We start from the raw sequence: 16761 nt of genomic DNA, 5'->3' as shown, positions 1-16761 counted from the left end.
GAGAGCGTGTTTCGGGCTAACTATGTCATACTCCCATAGTGGCATCACTTTTTGCTGTTAACTCTTATGATTTGACTGCAACACAAGTCTGGCCAGGAGATGGCAGCACACCTGAAACGGTTGGTGTGGTTGTGATCAAGTCTTAAAGCCAAAGCTACAGTTGATGCTCTGGTTCTCCCCCAACACAACAGTCATCTAGTGTAGCTAAGCCTCTGACACTTGTGAAACTCCCCTAACTCCAGCCACCCTTCACAACTAAATATATCCCATCTGTATGCATATACCCTATATTCTCCTACTAGAAAGCCCCGTGTGACTGAGTTCTCTTTTTCTCTTACCCTTGTTGCTTTGGAGAAAATGGCTTGTAAAGAAAATACACATTTTTAGATTAGGCATGCTTTTCAAGAACACAGCCCTCAGCAGGCTTGTCTCTTAAACAGAACAATGAGGGTGGCCTTCGTGGCCTTCCAAACCTGTGTTTGGGTGGGGCTTAGACGGGAGAGGCCAAGTATCTAAACATTATTAAATTCAACCTCAGAATTTCCATCTTCATCAGGTTCCCAAGAAGTCCACAAAGTGCTGACTGAATAGCTGACTGTAATTATCACGGGGAGGTAATTAGGTTTATTTATTTAGTGGAGGCACTGGGGATTGAACCCAGGACCTTGTGTATGCTAGGCATGTGCTCTACCACTGAGCTACACCCTCCCCCCACCCTCTCACTGTTATCTCAATTGGCCCAGCATCTTCCCTAGGCCCATCTTCCAGCTACGTTGCTTAGGAATTGGAAGGCTCTCTCCCCTCTAGAGTCCATGGTGGGAGGCAAGCACCTAGATCTGCCCACTCGCTAAAACTGCTTTCAAAGGAGGAAGTGTAATTCCTAAAAGACAATCAAAGAACAGTTAGAAAAGAGACCTAGCTTCCGGAGAGGCTCCAGGTGACAGGTGCCCACTACAGTTCACTTCCTGGGCAGCTCAACATTCACATCCCCCTTTCTGGCACTACCGGGAGGCAAGGTCATAGAAGCGGATTTACAGATTGGAGCCTGTGCACGGAGGGGTCGCAGGTGGGTCTCTGGGAAGTTCATTTTTAAATCTCTGGACATTTTTTCATTGTAAGATGACCCCCTTGGCTTCTATTTCCTTTCTTCTCCCTTCCTTGTTTTCTTAGCATGACTTCCCAATGAGACTAATCATAAAGATGCTCAAGCATCCAGCAGTGTGCTAAATCAGAGGCTTTCTAAGTGTGGAATCCAGGAACCAAACGGAGAGGGTAGGAGGATGAGGTAAGTGCCAGGCTCAGTGTGAAGCCAAGGCTCTGAAAATTAAGGGAGCTGCTCTAGATTCCTAGCTGGCAGTGTAGAGAAACAAAACAGAGTTAGTCTGAGACATTCTACTGAGCAGAATTTGTTTACAATGTTTTAAAATTATTACTATTTGATACCTGCAACAAATTATTTGTAGCATCCTTGTCCACTTGTGGACCAGAACAATACCATGGTTCTGAAGCCACTCTGTACTCTTCCCAGATGACAGTCCCCTGCCTCTCTCCCACCCCAAGGTCACTCTTGTCCTTATCATTCTCTTGCTTAAAACAAAAACAAACACAAAAACAAACAAAAAAACTCAAGTTTTTCCAAATATACAAGTACCCTAAATAATATATAATTTGGCTTTGCGTGTTCTTGAGCTTTACAAAAGTGGTATTGCCTGTGTTTAGCCTTTTGTTTCCACTCATGTTTCTGACTTTCATCTACGCTGACTTGTTGCCACCGTAGTACATTTGTCTCACTACCGTGTATTATTCTAGTGAGCAAATGTGCTACAGCGGAGCCACTTTCTTTTTCTCAGAGAACCACCTTTTAGTACAATTGTTTCTCTCATCGTTCCTCTATTTTCTACCTCATTAACTTCCACTCTTGTCTTAATTATCTTCTTTGTTCTCTTCTTTAGGGTTATTCCATTGTGCATTCTCCCCACTCCATCTTGTTAGGCTGGATGCTTAGCTTACGAATTTTCAGCCTTTCTTCTTCTCTAATGTAAAGATTTGAGTTCAGAATTCCCCTTGAAATCCAACTCTTGCTGTATCCCATACATTTTCATATGTAACATTTTTGTTATTATTCCATTTTAAGTGTTTTTTAATTGCGAAGTTGTGACGTCTTCTTTACCGTGTTACATAGGCATGTTTTAAAATTTCTAAGTGTGAGGATAAATTCCTTTATGTTTTTATTGATGATTTATAACAATACAGTTGTGAGCAGAGAGCATGGTCTGTACGATGCTAGTTTTAGAAAACTTGTGGGAATTTCTTTCTGGGCTAGCTATGGTGAATTTTTACAAGTGTTTCATGTAAACATGAAAATAATCGGTATTCTCATTACTTTTTTATGATTCATGATGAAAGCTCATTTTCCCTTTTGAGCCTGTAAACAACATGAGGACACTGCTATTCTGTGTCGTTCAGTGTCTGGAGCACAACAGGGATTACGCTGAACGCTCTCCCTTTGGCCCTCCACATCCACTCTTTCCGCTCTCCACCCAGCCCTGTGGACTATGTCTTTTACTCTGGGGCTTTCCAGTTGGGTTCAGCTGCAACCAGTGGGATTTGGAGAGTGGCAGGAGAGAGAGATTGGGGAATTTTTCACTCTAGTTCCAGCTTGGCTGGGTTGGCAATGGTTGCCTTTCTCCTGGAGGCCACAGCTCTGGGCTGACGGCTCTTGCCTGGAGCTACAGCTCTCACAGTGTAGCTTCCACTAACCACTCGTCCCTTGACCCCATCAGTCCTACAACCATCCTACTGCTGTTTGTCTTAGGATGCTTTGCTGGTTTTCCATAACCCTGCTTACATCTTTTATGTAGCCCATTCATTAAACTTTCTTCAGTTCCCCCTTTTGAGAATACCATCTCTTTCCTGACAGCATCATGACTGATACAGTAGCATAAGGAATATCTGTTGAACAAATTATGTGAAAACATCATGCACAGATTCACACAGAGCAAGAGACTACTTGGTGTTTGGGGTACTGAGAGCTTATAGAGGCTGAAGAAATAGAGTGCAAGGGGGCCCTGGAGAGAAATGACCAGAAAGATTGGCAGGGGCCAGATTATGAAGGACCCGGTTGGCCATGGGTCCAGTTCCTATCGGTCTAGTTCCCTGAGAAGCAGATTCTGATAGATGTTTCTACGCAGGAAGTTGCTGGGGAGGTCTCTTGATGCTTAGGATCAATACCTTAGGGATGGGAAGGAAGCAAGAATGAGCAGAGAGCTTGGAAGGACAAAGAAGTTGCAAAAGAGGGCCCAGCTGGTCCCTGGGGAGCTGCGGACCTGAGATAACACTTCAAAAGTGTCCTGTCTTGAGGCTGCAGGGAAGAGGGGCATGGTCTCTGGTGCTTTAAATGTCCCACAGCACTCAGGAGAGGGCACAGCTCACATCTTTGGCCCCAAGGCTTGAGCCAGAGCTGACAGACCGTGGACCCTGCATTCTTCAGCCCCAGTGTTAACGCTTTTTCCTCCTTCAGTTGTTGGTGCTGAATGGGAGCAGGATCCTGTGCCCCACCCACTCCACCACCAACCCCTGCCTCTTGTTTATAGAAAAGCTGAAGTCTGCCAGGCCTCCCGGAGTCATAGAAGGGCAGGCTCGAGTGGTTGATGAGGACAAGCCTGCAAGGACTGGCGGGTGGCAAGGATTCTGACCACTTCGCTCAACGATTAACTGAGATTAGTCCCCAATTTCTCTTTAAAACTTTCATGGCTGAACAGAATCTTCGGAGATTTTTTTTTTTTTTAACGGGGATGCTGGCTCCACCATATTGCAGCCATTCTGGTTAAAAGCAACTTTCCTTTTTGTTACCAAGGCTGTTGCCCCCAGGATCATACTCCTGCCCCTCCCTCAAAGAGAAAGCTCGAATAGACTTATCTAAGTCTCAGGAGGCAGCTGCAGAGAAAAAACAAGAACCGGTTAGAACGCATGGAGTCAGATGGTGGAGGATGACTTCCAGTGGATCTTGAGCCTTATTATATGCTCATTATAATGTATTAACATGCTAAACGACACACCCACCAGTGCCATGACAGTTGACTGTTGCCATGACAACAACTGGAAAAGCCCATGCAAGGACTGAAAAGCTGGAACAAGGACTGATTGGCTCCATCACACCCAGAAGGAGGACACGATGGCAGAAGCCTCCCATAAAAGTCCACGTGGCCCGACCCGGGCGGAGCTGTCTCCACCACACACCTTGGCTGACAGCTCCCCGCTCTGGCGCCTTTTCCTCACTCGAGTGCTTTTCTTTCCTTCTCTCTGCTCAAACACTTTTCTTCCATTTCCTCTTCTGAGCAATAAAGCAGCTGTTCACTTGGTTCCTCTGCCTCTGCTGTGTGAATTCTTTCACAGCCAGCAGCAAGGACCCACACTTTGATGGGCTTCCTAATTTAGGGGTCCCTCCATCTGCTAACAGTACCATAACCCACTCTGGACATGCTTCATCATTTGGCATCATGAAGAACTAGGAAGTGGAATGAGAAGCTGGGAAAAAGGCCCCTGCTCTTTCCTCTTTCCTCTCCTGGGAGAGGCGATCCCTGGGCAGCAGCTCAGCAGGCTTTCATGGACCGATTTGGAGCCGGGAAGAATTCTGAAAGCATCCCATTGAAGCCCCTCTCTCTCAGCAGAGGACACTGCGATCCAGAGAGGAAAGGCTATCACACAGCTAGTTAGAGGCTGGGGCAAGACTAACACCCAAGTCCCTGATCCCCAGGCCCGTTTTCCTTTCTTGTTTATTCCCACCAGCTCTCTGAGCTGAAAGGAGGCCGACAGATGGGCTCCTCCATCTCTTCCAGCCATGGGGACCGGTAGAGCCTCATGTATGGGACCCCAATCCCAAGTCAGGCGCCAAGGAGTAGTCAGTGACAGCTGATGTCATCAACCCCATGGGCCTAGGTTGTGAGAACAGCTTTGGGAGAAGAGCTTGCTGAACCAGAAGCCAAGGTGAGAGTTTCAGGCCAGGGCAGGTGAGGAGAGAGACAGCCTGAGGGTGTTACCAAGTGCTCACGAATTGATGGGGGGTGGGCACCAACTGGGCTGGAGTTTCCCTGAGGGGTAACTTTTCCCTCCCCTGGCATAGGAGCCAGAATTGCCAAATGCAGCAGGAAGAGAAGGGCCTGGCAGGGCAGAAGATGAGGACTCTGGGCAACTGAAGAAGGTGTCCATTTGTCTTCGGCGGGCCTGGCGAGGGGAGGGAAGTAGGAGACTAAATCTCAGAAGCTAAGGCCTGGGGCGGGCAGGTATAGCTCAGAGGTAGAGTGTGTGCTTAGCATGCATGAGGTCCTGGGTTCAAGCCTCAGTACCTCCATTAAAAAAAACAGCTAGTTACCTCCCCCACCAGAAAAACCCAAACAAAATAAAGTTTTTTAAAGAAGTTAAGACCTGGCCCATGGAGGTGGAAGATTTGTGCCATTTGTGGCTTTCAATTATCAGCTGTTGGCTGCAGGGCCTGGAATTCTTGAGCTTGTGTTCAGGAGAGCCCTGTGTGCTGTCCCTGGTGTGTGTAGATCTACCAAGCGTTTCTAAGTAATGCAGAAGGAGCTATAAGGCCTAGGTCTGTTCAATGGGCCAAATAGTGGAGAAGGACGAAGACTTTCATGTCAGCCTTCAGAGGAAACGTGTGGGCAGAGGCTAGGTGGGTGCTGTCCCTGGTGCTGGAGCCCTGGGGGGAAGGAGACTGGGGTAGGTGGGATGCCTTTCCTTCCCTCCCTCCTGAACCTGTGCTACGCCCAGACTTGTAGGGCCCGACTGTGGAACCTACCATTGCGTCCTCTGGAAACAGGAGCCTCTGATCCTGGTGCTCAAGGACAAGGCGGGGGTGGGGGGGTGACTGAGGTACTGCTGTGGTTAAGTGGTACGTCTGAGTGGTCACTACGTCTTCCCCTTCCCTGGGCAGACAGGTCAGACTTCCAACACCGTGGGAGGATGAGCGCATTGGCGACACAGCACTGATGCTGCACGGCCGGAGTGGACGGCTGGGCAGGGAAGGTGTGGGGTCTAGTAGGGAGATCAGGCAGCACGCTCTCAATAGGCTCAGTAAGGTGGAGGCTCTCTGAGGATGCTCATCCCTGTGTCTTAGCCCATCCCGAGCATGTACAACAAGGAACTGGAACAAGAGGGCTGCCTCTTTCCACTGCCCAGGCCAAGTTGCCCATGTGTCCCAGCTCGTCCTCAAGTATCTTACTTTCTAGGAAATGTGCAGTTCCTGGTGAGGAGCCCCCCGCTGCTCACCTACATTCTAGAATTGGGAGAATACACCCACCTCACTGGGGTGAAGTATTGGTCCCACTAAGAGAGGTCTAGTGTTCGGCACAGCTTGGGGGGCATGGTGTCATAAGTTGCAGCCCTGATTAGTTTCTAATTTATAGGATGAGCATGGCCTTGGGGCCAGACACACCTGAATTCAATTTCAGACTCTGCGTGTTATCCAGGATACATGCCCTGGGCAGGTCATTTCTCTTCTTAGAGCCTCGGCACCTCATGTGAAAATAGTGATGTCAGTGGCTACGTTTTGTAGAGTTATTGTGAGGCTGTGAGGCCTGGGGATGTAATACGTGAGAGTGTAAGTGTGTAGGGAATGTATTTATATATAGAGAGAAAGATAAAGAGGGAGGGAGAGCAAGCAAGCCTGTGGCTGGCCCTGCTCACTTTGACCCTCCTCGTGCTTCCTTTCTTTACTCTTTCTCCTCTGTTCACCTCTCTTCTCTCCTTCCTTCTGCTTAAAGTGATCTTCAAGAAGCCAAAGTAGGAGAAAAAAAAATCACAAGGAGAAGGAAGGGTGGTATAGATTGACAATCTGCTGCATTTCGATGACTCAGCCAGAGGGCTTGGCTCCAAGGAGCAGAAGCGACTGTGAAGATGGTGGGCCTGTTACAGAAAAGAACTGCTCAATGATGCTTGTTAAAGACTTTATCCTGGACCAGTGTGAGACGCATAGGGACCACTGCAGTGGGATTTTTACAGTCAGGAGGAACGGTTAGGCTCAACTCCAAATCCAGCACAGGCAAGTGGGAATTTACAGCCATGGAGCGAAGTGGGCAGTCAGTGGATGGAAAATTTCTAAGAGGAAACAAGAGGGTAAAAGGGATTCTGGCTAAACTGACCTAACGAGACTTTTGCTGAAGACAGGGTCAGGGTGATCAGACATCACCTGGGGGACGGTGGAGGATGAGGAACCTGATCTGATATGGAGGGTGATCAGATATCAGGCTGGGGGTTCTGGTTAAACTGACTTAGCAGGGTTCTTGCCACAACCAAGGAAGTGCATGGATGGGCCCAGTGAGTTCAGGCTAAAGAGAAGTGTCCCCTGAGGGAGAAAAGGAGCCTCCTCCTCAGCTCGCCCCTTCCCCTCATCAGAAGTCTGCCCCACAGAGAACACGGACACCTGAAAAAGGGGAGGCGGGGCTGGAGGAAGCCAGTGGGGGCAGCACAGGAGAAGGGAGGAGCGAGCAGAGAGCAGTCTGGAGAGCAGAAGTGTACAAACAGGCGCCCCTGCTGCCCACCCCCCATCCCGAGGGGAGACCCTGGAGCAAATCTGCTCACTACGAGGTAACTGAAGGGGAGAAGGGACTGTAGAAACAGCTGGAAAAGGCCTGCAGGCTGAAACAGCTACAGCAGCTCAAAGACAGTGGTGAGAAGGTGAGGAGGTGTCTCACGGCTGGATCTGATGCAGAAAGTACTGTCTTTGACTTGTTTCTGAATCTCTTTATTGTTCAATCTGCAGCCAACTGCCATGTTTAGGAGCCAATAGCACACATCTAACGCACATCTGTTCTCTTCCACAGATGTGACAGACCATGGCGGCCACTTTGTTCCTGTTTCAAATTCTTGCGAAAGGAGTCTAACTGGATTGAGCTTGGATCAGGGTCTTACCCACAGAGCAAGAAGCCAACTGTGGGAGACACGGTGTACCATGTGGATGGAGTTCTCCTTCTGCAAGCTTGTTGGTGAGCAGAGGCAGACTGGACTAGCTACTTAATTGGTGGGGCCCTGTGCAAAATGAAAATGCAGGGCTCCCTTGTTCAAAAACCATTAAGACTTCCCAAGATGGCAACAGCACAACATTAAACCAAGCGTGAGGCTCTTCTAAGTGTGGGGTCCTATGTGACTACACAGGTCTCATGCCCTGAAGCTGGAGGAAGAGCCTCCGAAAGGAGTTTCTAGACTCCATATGTTGGAACTGGAACCAGTTTCTTGTTTTTGGAATTTATAACATCAGATTGAGTGTTACGTTTTCCACCATTTTTTCTACTTCCTTATCCCCTCTGCAGATCCAGTAACTTTATGTGGAATTGCTTGAACGTAAATAAGTTGTATTTTTAAAAGTCTTTTGTCCTTTCCTTTCTACTGTTAGGCAATGATCTCCTGGAAGGTGCAAAATTTGATTTGGGTGAGTCACCCTCACGAGAAGAGTTGAAGGAGAAGATAATGTCCTTTTTCTTTTAAAATTTTTACCTTGAATTAATTTTAGGCTTACAGAGAAGTTGCAGAAGTAGTCTTGAGAGTTTCCATATATCTCTCCTCTATCTTCCCCTCATGTTACCGTCTTACATGACTACAGTGCAATTATCAGAACCCCCAAAGTTAACATTGGTGCAACGCTACTAAAGACTTTTTTTGAATTTTACCAGTATTTCTACTACCGTCCTCTTCTTGTGTAGTCTGTAAATGCTCCCTAGCTTTTCCTCGTCTTTCATGACTGACTTTTTTGAAGAGTAGTGGTCAGTTATTTTGTCAAATGTCCCTTAATTTGAGTTTATCTGATGTTTTATCATGACTAGACTAAATACGACAGGTATAATATTGTGTCCTCAGTGAATTATATCATAGGTTCATGATATTATGTATCTTATTACTTATAAGTTGACATTTATCACTTGATTAAGCTGGGTTTCTCACTGTAAAATTACTCTTTCCCTTTGTAGTTAAAAAATGTCTTGTGGGAGATATTTTAAGACAATGCAAATTGTTTCTTTTCAAACTTCTGCCCACTAATTTTACCACTCATCAATGGAACTTGTTTGCAATGATTATTTACCCAGTGGTGATATTCTCAACAGTTCTTTTTGTCTAAAGACTTATGGTGGCCAATCAAGATGCTCCTTCCTGGGGTTGGTATGTTAGTTCTTTTCTTCCCATGCATTTTAGTGTAGTTACGTTATTGCTTTATAATAATATTTTTATCCCACTTGGGGTCTCTCCACATCATTGTTGGTTTTAGTTGTTCATTTATTTTGGGGTAGGTGATACACCACTATGGTTCTAAGGGTCAGAGCTATATAAAAATACACTGAGTATCACTACTTCCTCATCCCTATTACCCTATTCTCATTTACTTCGCTTTTCCCAATCTTTTCACATCTATTCACTATTGGTAACCAGTCTCCTTAGTTTCTGATTTATCTTTTCTGCATTTCTTTTGCACAAATGGGCAAATGCAGTACGTTTTCTTATATTCCTGTCTTTCTTAGGGCAGCATTCTATAGATAAATCTTCTGTGCTTTGCATTTTTCTCTTAGCAATATGTCTTGGCAACCAATTTATACCAATACACAGAGTTCTTCCTCATTTTTCAAAATGAGCTGATGAGTATGCCATTGTGTAATGTACCATAAGTGTCTGAACATTAAGGTTGTTTCCAATATTTTGCAATTATAAACAATACTGCAGTGAGTAACTGTGTATGTGTATTTTTCCACTGTTGGAGGTGTATCTTCAAGTGACTGTGATAGATCCATATAGTTTTCTTCCATTCCAATCTTTCTTTTCTCCAGGGAACTGAGAGCTGAGTTGATGTTATTGTCCATATGTTTTCTTTCTTAGCTCTACCTTTGAAGTCTGTAATTGCTGACAATAAGCACAGATTGTGGTCAAAAGTACATTTCCTGATGCCTCAAGTAATTTAAAAGGATAGAAATTATTTCACGCATTTTTTCTGACCACAGCACCATGAAACTAGAAATCAACCACAGAAAGAGAAATGAAGGAAAAAAATGACTGCATGGAGACTAAACAACATGCTACTAAAAAACCAACAGGTTAATGATGAAATCAAAGAAGGAATTAAAAAAAACACCTTGGGACAAATGACAATGAAAACACAACCACACAAAAATCTATGTGATGTAGCAAAAACAGATCTAGGAAGGAAGTTCATAGCAATACAGGCCTTCCTCTAAAAACAAGGAAAACCTCAAATAAACAACCTAACCTACCACCTAAAAGAACTAGAAAAAGAACAAACAAAACTTAAAGTCAGCAGAAGGAAGTAAATAATAAAGATCAGGGAGAAAATAAACAAAATAGAGATTTTTAAAAATGGAAAAAAATCAATAAAACCAAGTGCTGGGTTTTTGAAAGAGTAAACAAAATTGACAAACTTCTGGCCAGGATCACCAAGAAGAAAAGAGAGAGGACACAAATAAATAAAATAAGAAATGAAAGAAGAGAAAGTACAACCATACCACACAAATACAAAAAACCACAGGAGAATGCTATGAACAATTATATGCCAACAAATTGGACAACCTAGAAGAAATGGACAAATTTCTGGAAACATACAGTCCAGCAAAACTGAATCAAGAAGAAATAGATAATTTGTAGAAATGAAATAGAATCTGTAATTTAAAAAAACTCCCTGCAGACAAAAGTTCAGGACCAGATGGCTTCACTGGGAAATTCTACCAAACATACAAAGAAGAAATTATGCTGATCCTTTTCAAATTCTTCCAAAAGATTGAAGAGGAGTGAACCCTCCTAAACTCATTTTAAGAAGCCATCATCACCCTGATACCAAAACCAGACAAAGACACTACCAAAAAAAGAAAATTACAGGCCAGTATCTTTGATAAATACAGATGAAAAATTCTGAACTATCAGGAAAACTGAATCCAACAACATATAAAAAAGATCATATACTATGATCAAGTAGGATTCATGTCAAGGTCACAAGGATAGTTCAACATACACAAATCAATCAATGCGATGCACTACATCAACAAGAGACAGGACAAAACCCACATGATCATCTCAACAGATGCAGAAAAAGTATTTGATAAAATTCAATATCCATTCATGATAAAAACTCTTACCAAAGTGGGTGTACAGGGAACATATCTCAACATAATAAAAGCTATTTAAGACAAACCCACAGCCAACATAATACTCAACAGTGAAAAGTTGAAACCCTTCCCACTAAAATCTGGAACAAGACAAGGATGCCCACTCTCAACACTTCTATTCAATACAGTCTTGGAAGTTCTAGCTGTAGCAATCAGACAAGAAAAAGAAATAAAAGGGATCCAAATGGGAAGGAAAGAGATAAAATTGTCATTAAATGCAGATGACATCACACTATATGTAGAAAACTCTGATGACTCAATACAAAAACTATTAAAGCTGATAAATGAATTCAGTAAGGTACCAGGATACAAGATTAATATCAGAAGTCTCTTGCATTTCTTTACACTAACAATGAAATATCAGAAAAGTAAAAAAAAAACCCAAAAAACCCTTTTAAAACCGCATCAAAAACAAACAAACAAACAACAAAAAACAACCCTTGGGAATAAACCTGACCAAGGAAGTGAAAGACATACACTGAGAACATCAACAAAGGAAATTAAAAATGATTTAAAGAATTAGTAAGATCCCATGCTCTTGGACTGGAAGAATTAATATTGTTAAAAAGGCCATACTACCCAAAGCAATCTACAGATTAATGGGATCCCTATCAAATTACCCAGGACATTTTTCACAGAACTAAAAGAAATAATCCTAAAATTTATGTGGAATCACAAAAGACCAAGAATTGCCAACGCAGTACTGAAGAAAAAGAATAAAGCTCTAGGCATAACCCTTCCAGGTTTCAGACAGTACTACAAAGCTACAGTAATCAAAAAAGCATGGCATTGGCACAAAAACAGCCATATGGGTCAATGGAACAGAACAGAGAGCCCAGGAATAAACCCACACATCTACAGTTAATTAATCTTCAACAAAGGAGGCAAGAATATACAATGGAGAAATGACAACCTCTTTAGCAAGTGTGTTGGGAAAGCTGGACAGACACATGTAAATCAGCAAAGTTAGAACACTCCCTCACACCACACACAAAAATAGACTCAAAATGGCTTAAAGACTTAAATATAAGACAGGACACCATAAATCTCCTAGAAGAAAACACAGGCAAAACATTCTCTGACATAAATAGTAGCAATGTTCTCCTAGGTCAGTCTACCAAAAGCAAAAATTAACCAGTGGGGCCTAATTAAACTTATAAGCTTTTGCACAACAAAGGATACCATAAACAAAATGAAAAGACAACGTACGGAATGGGAGAAAATATTTGCAAATGATGACAAGGGCTTAACTTCCAGAATATAAAAACAGCTCATACGACTCAATAATAAAAAAACAAATAACTCAATCAAACATAAGCAGAAGACCTAAACAGGCATTTCTCCAATGAAGACATAAAGATAGCCAATAGACACATGAAAATATGCTCAATATCACTAATTATCAGAGAAATGCAAATCAAAACTACACTGAGGTTTTATTGTACACTGGTCAGAATGGCCATCATTAAGAAGTCCACAAACAATAAATGCTGGAGAGGGTGTGGAGAAAAGGGAACCCTCCTACACTGTTGGTAGGAATCCAATTTGGTGCAGCCACTTTGGATAAAAGTATGGAGATTCCTCTAAAAAACTAAAAATAGACTTATATGATCCAGCAATCCCACTCCTGGGCATATATCTGGAGAAAACTCTAACTAGAAAAAAATACATGTACCCCAATGTTCATAGCAGCACTACTTACAACAGCCAAGACATGAAAGCAACCTAAATGTCCATTGACAGAAGACTGGATAAAGAAGATGTGAGATAGGTAGATATATCTATTTATTTATTTATTTATTTATATAGGAATACTATTCAGCCATAAAAAAGAATGAAATAATACCATATGCAGCAACATGGATGGACCCAGAGATTATTATACTAAGTGAAGTAAGTCAGAGAAAGACAAATAGCATATGATACCACTTATATATGAAACCTTAACAAATGGTACAAATGAACTTATTCACAAAACAGAAATAGACTCACAGACATAGAAAATGAACTTATAGTTACCAGTGGAGAAAGAAAGAGGGAGGGATAAATTAGGAGCTCAGGATTTGCAGATACTAACTACTATATGTAAAATAGATAAACAACAAGGTCCTACTGTATGGCACAGGGAAATATATTCAATATCTTATAATAACCTATAATGATAAAGAATATGAAAAAGGATATATATGTATAACTGAATCAATATGCTGTACACCAGAAACTAAGACAACATTGTAAATCAATTACACTTCAATTAAAAAAAAAAGAGTACATTTCCCGAGAAGTCTTCACTCAGCTGTCTCAGCCAATAATTTGGGTGGCAACCCAATCCTTGTTCAACCTTGTCTGAACACTAGAATCACGTAGGAGCATTTAAATGCACCAATGCCTAGGAATGCTCTAGGTATACTGCAATTAATGCACTATCTCTGGGTGTTGGACCCAGGCACCTGTATTATTTGGAAGTGCCCCAGAAATCCCACTGTGTGGCTAAAGTTGAGAACCACTGGTTATACCTTTGAAATGTTACAGTAATCTCCTGGCCCACACCATATTCCTGTGACTTGAGCCAGCTGCCAGAGCATATCCTGGCTGACTGGGTGGTGCTCCACTCAGAGAATTTCTGATTTTTACCTGGAGAAGAGTTAAGTCCAGCTGGCCTAATTTCAAGAGGATCTGTAAAAGTCTTTAATGAGATGGAAGTTCAGCTGAGCTAAAAAAAAAAAAAAGTTCTTTTTCAAAAAGAGGACACTAATGAACTCAACTACAAAACAGAATCAGACTCACAGACACAGTGAACAATCTTATGGTTACTGGGGGAAAGGGGGTGGAAAGGGATTAATTTGGGGGTTTGAGATTTGCAAATGTTAACCACTATATATAAAAATAGATAAAAAACAAATTTCTTCTGTATAGCACAAGGAACTATATTCAATATCTTATAACCTTTAGTGAAAAAGAATATGAAAATGAATATATATGCATGACTAAGACATTATGTTGTACACCAGAAATCGACACATTTTAACTGACTGTACTTCAATTAAAAAAGATAATCTTTTTCACATTGAATCTGAATGACAGCTACAAGTTGCTTCAGGCCAAGAAGGAAGAATATTAAATTTTCCTTTTTCTCCTTCAAAACACAAAATCTGGGTAACTTCCTTTGTAGTTGGTGGTATTAACAAGACTTTGTAAGGCAAAGTCTACCAATCATATTGTTTTTCAACAAATCAAAGATACCACGAGTCACAAGACACAATTATCTTAGTTATTCTTAGCACTAAGAAAAAAACCCGACTACTAAATAATTATGAGATATAATCAAGCGTAAGATAAATTCCTATTTCAGAGATTTTTTAATGTGGAAAAGTGTACATAATAGAATTGATGAAACACAGTAGATTTTTAGCCTAGACTTCTTTGACCTCCACATCTGTACGATCACTTAAATTTTTCACAGGCTCCTTAAACCTCACATGTCTCAGTAGGGTAGTCTTCAACTACCTCACAAAGCCATTTCTTTTCCTGCATTCTCTACTCTCGTAAATGGAGCCGCCCAGACTAGAAACATGTAAGTCATACCAGCCTCCTGAATTTCTATTACTTCCTACATGCTAAAGGTCTTTCCCATTTGGTCAGTTCTGTCTGGTACATTTCTCTTGAATGCACTGCCTTCTCTCTTTTTCCTCTACCGTGGCTTTGAGTTATGTCTTCCTCATTTCTGCAAGATTACTAAGTAAATCTGCTGCTTTCCACCCCTCTAATCAATCCCTACTCCACACTGTCCTGTTTTTCTTTCTTAAACATCAATCTGATCATGATTTCTTGCTAAAAAATCCTACAAGATGAATACCCCCTCCAAAAAATACGAAAAGGCTATGAATAGGTCACCTCACATGAAGATAAAAAATATACATTTATACATGTGAAAAGTTGTTCACCCTCATTATTAAATAAATGTAATAATGACTTTTTTTTTTTTACCTGCCCAATTGGCAGGCTTTGAGATAACTGATAATAAAAAATGATTACAAGAGTGTGCAGAAATACTCCTTTGCACCACTGGTGACAGTACAACATTTTGGCAACGTTTTGGATATGGAAAGGAATGCAAACTACCTGCTAAAAACCAAAATTCAACTGACTAAATTTGGAGATCTAATTGGCATTTTTAACTGATTCATGAATCCAGCAGCATCTCATCCAGAGAACCGAAGGGCACTCTGAGGGACTGTATAAAATGGAAGCTTTTTTTAGGAAGAAGGGTAGCTAAGGGAGCTATTAGCACAAGAAAAGAAAGGATTATTTTAGGCCAAGATACCTTCTTTTGGGGAGGAAGGGAATGGCACGGGTTTTATCATGCATATTGTCCCTCGGGGAGGGTGGGGGAGGGGAGGTGGAGACATGATAGATTACCTCATTGGTGTGGATGAGAAAATTCCAGAGTAGCCAATCAAGATTACATTTCTCGTGAAAGTTGAACTGCAATTAGGTCAGGTATTAAGTCTAGATTTGATACCACGGGCTTTAGCACAAGTGACACCATTTGGGACCTGTGGTTTTCTCTTTAACGTGCCTAATGTCTCAGAAGCCTCAATTACCGCACTCGGTCAAAAGGGGCTAAAACTACCCTAATGGTCTCAAGAAAGTGAGATAATTTAGGAGAAAGCAATAATAGCTAACATTGACTCAGTATTTGCTTCCTAAATGTTTCATATGCATTAACTCCTTTAATCTTCACAGTAAACCTGTAAGTACTATCCCTATTTTACATATAAGAAAACTGAGGCACAGAGGATAAAGTATTGCCCAAGGGGTGAAGTTAGTAAGGAGTGGAGCTGGGATTACTGACCTTAAATCTACGTAAGGGGATCTAGCTCCAATCTTAATTTTTGCAGCCAGCCTATGCCCACTTTTCCTTTTTGTGCTAGCCCACAGCATCCAAAGTTAAAATCTGTTTATATAGAATTGGCCTTCTCCAGTTGCTTTGGTATCTCATCACAGTTCTGTCTGATTGAGCTCCAGGGAACTCAGCCACCTCTCATACCAATTCGTCTTAAGTGTCCTGGTCAACGCTGAGCACACAGTAAATCCTTAGATAAACGCTATCGTACATTTTTGTGGGATCGATGGCATACCTTTACAAATATGAAGTAAGCTTCACGAGACTGAGACGGATACTCGGTAACTAGCCTAAATACAGGGTGAGTACCGCCTTGGCGACAACTGTGCTCCACACGCGAGCTCTGGGGCCAACCCTTCCCGCTCGGCTGCTTCAGCGGGACTCAGCCGGAACCTTTCCTGCGGCATCTGAGGCAGCCCGCCGGGACAGCGCTGCTCAACACACTACACGGGAGGGACTAGTAGTCTAAGTAGATGCCTAAACTCTCTAGCTCGCTTACATGATCGGAGAGGAAATAGCCTCAAAATTCTTGTGCTTTTTAAAGAACTGAGTGACGATAGCATTTTTATCCCTTAAAAAATATAATAGTAAAATGGTTTCGAGGGAGTTTGTTCTTCTTTTTGGTTAGGCATATCTGTGGACAGCCCACTTGAAACGAACAAGGAAGGCGGGGGGAAGAAAGCGGAAGCCGCG

The sequence above is a fragment of the Camelus ferus genome, chromosome 23 (assembly GCF_009834535.1).
Source record: "Camelus ferus isolate YT-003-E chromosome 23, BCGSAC_Cfer_1.0, whole genome shotgun sequence".
Taxonomy (NCBI): Eukaryota; Metazoa; Chordata; class Mammalia; order Artiodactyla; family Camelidae; genus Camelus; species Camelus ferus.
Note: the sequence above shows the minus strand (reverse complement) of the source record.